This window comes from Mytilus californianus, unplaced genomic scaffold (assembly GCF_021869535.1).
Source record: "Mytilus californianus isolate M0D057914Y unplaced genomic scaffold, xbMytCali1.0.p SCAF_1, whole genome shotgun sequence".
Classification (NCBI taxonomy): Eukaryota; Metazoa; Mollusca; class Bivalvia; order Mytilida; family Mytilidae; genus Mytilus; species Mytilus californianus.
Genome location: NW_026262581.1, coordinates 42,609,616 through 42,612,171, shown reverse-complemented (window position 1 = coordinate 42,612,171; position 2,556 = coordinate 42,609,616). Strand labels below are relative to the sequence as shown.

General features: G+C 32.3%; 1 long non-coding RNA gene across 1 annotated transcript; it reads left to right on the top strand.

Moving 5' to 3' along the window:
• Positions 1-426: 426 nt before the first annotated feature.
• Positions 427-2,096, top strand: LOC127703805 (uncharacterized). Its single transcript, XR_007983055.1, has 2 exons — positions 427-577; positions 1,810-2,096. It is a non-coding gene; the product is annotated as an uncharacterized LOC127703805 (long non-coding RNA).
• The last annotated feature ends 460 nt before the right edge of the window (positions 2,097-2,556 follow it).

Here is a 2,556-nt window from a genome sequence, read left to right as displayed (position 1 = left end):
ATTCTGTAAATATAATTCGTCTAAATAATAGCCTAACAATGTTAGATCTGTAAATTTTTGTTCTTCCCTGGCCGGGATTCGAACAAATATATATATATATAGCCAGATCATAATCAACCCCTCTAAATGGACAATAAGCAAATTACCCGTAAAATCAAAATAATTGTATCCCGTTTTACTTTCGAGTAAATATATTTACACCTCGCCAAGGATTAAAAACTCGATTTAATCATTATAACATCGTTGATAAGTCTGTGACAATAAATTCTATGCGATTTGGAATTTTCAGAAGAGCTGATCAAAGTGATACAGGCAGGGTGCAGACGGACAATAGCACAAGATTTGTTATAGAGATTATAATTTGATTGACAAAATGCTTTTCATGTTTACATTTGTTAAATTCACTTTACGTTTTGCAGTGTTGGGACATATATAGTAATAGTAACAGTCTGCATCGCCGCCCTCATTGGATTAGTGTTCGTGTTGAATGAATTATGCGGTTGTAATGATAAATCAAAAAGAAGAGAACACCGGAGGAACATAATGATGTCACCTATAAATAATATTGACCAACGGTGTAAGTTTAAATATCGTTGAAAATGTGTTAAAAGGTCGAAGACATCGATTCGAGTTCATTTATTTGTGAAAACAAAGTGGACTAGAACACAGCTTAACTATATTGTTCAAATGTCAATACGTTGAAAGTTAAACGGACCATAAGCCTCCAACACACAAAAAAATGAAACAACATTGGTTGATACAATGATTATTACAGGAAGACCAATTTACCCTGTATTTGGTTTTTGTATTTTATACAACCTACTGGAATTTGAATATCAAATAGAATATTCATACTTAACTTAATTTTCAAATTAATGATTAAACATGTATCTATTACATCAAAATGTTGTTAAGTGTATTTGTTGTTGACAACAATATGCATACAGGATCGCAAATTTTTTAATTTTTTAATTTTTGCCATCAAAACACATCGTTCATCGGTTCAGTTTGTCATATTGTTGGTTTTGATTAAGAATGTTCTAATTATGTATCTTTGAAATACTCATGATTTGTCAAAGATGCTTACTGATGTCTTTAAACAATAATACTTTGGGTATATAGATATAAGAAGATGTGGTATGCGTACCAATGAGACAACTCCCCATGCAAGTCACAATATGTAAAAGTAAACCATTATAGGTCAAAGTACGGCCTGCAACACGGAGCCTTAATTTTGCTCACACCGAACAGCAAGCTATAAAGGTCACAAAAATTACTAGTGTAAAACCATTCAAACAGGGAAACACTTATGAACCACATCAACAAACGACAACTTCTGAATTTCAGTTTCCTGACTTAGGACATGTGCAAACAAATGCAGCGGGTTTAAACGTTTTAATAGGCGCCAACCTTCACCCAACTTGAAACAATAGTGTAACATCACAACATAGAAAGACACACTAAAAATATCAATTGAAATGGCTGAACTCAATCAAAAGACATATTAACAAAAACATACACTGAACGAATAAATTTGATATCTGACACAATGTTAATACAAAATTAATAAAACAAGGGGGTTAGATGTTAGACAATATCAGAAAGATAACCATAACCTTCGACAAAATATCGCCAGAGAAAATAAAAATATATGTTCAAAAATTCGTCATGACATTTTTAGAAACTATATGCGCAAAAGAAGCTGTAATCTTATCTGTTATATCAAGTAAAGATTGAAAGACTTTTCAAAAATGGCATTTTCCCTAAGACAGCCAATGTTTTTATATGCTCAATTTATTGTCGTTGTAGAACAAAAGTGACGAAACAGGACTGACAGAGAAGAAAACGATTGTTGATTTAAGATTTACAGTAAAGGAGAACGAATTATTTTATATTGTTATGTTGTGTTGTGTTGTATTTTTTGTTTTTCTTTAAGGGAGAGGAATGCTGGTGAAAAAAGGCCGGCCATAAAAAAAATCTTGTACTTTTGTAGACTCGGAACAAATAAGTGCTTGTCAAATTGTATAGACACTTGTTTATTGTTTATTATTTTTATTAATTTTACGATGTTGTCATATAAAAGTATGCAACAATAATCAGTGGGAAAGCCAGTGACATTGAAGAGTTCCTATCATCGGTCACGCGGGAAAGGGGACTTAATCGAAAAATTACGTGGTGGCTCTGCAATCAGCGTGTAAACAAAAACGTAGCTTGTGCTTCAGACGATAACAGTATTTGAGGTTTAATTTTCATGAGAATAGATTTTGTCACACGACTGCCAAAAATATATTAAAATAATTGCTTAGTTTTTGAAATATGATAAATCAAAAGACGATCTCCGTTGACTTCCAAAAAACCGCGGGTAATACCCCCGTAAACACTCAGTTTATCTCTGTTTAATGCCATTTTTTAGCCACATGGTCACAGTCATTCTTTGTTTCTGTAAGTATTTACCTAAAATGTGTAAACTTGTCAATTTTAAAAATATTAAAAGTATCAATCAACAAATATTGCCTGCCTGCCACTGTGACCTGAAAATCTGATGAGTCAATTATT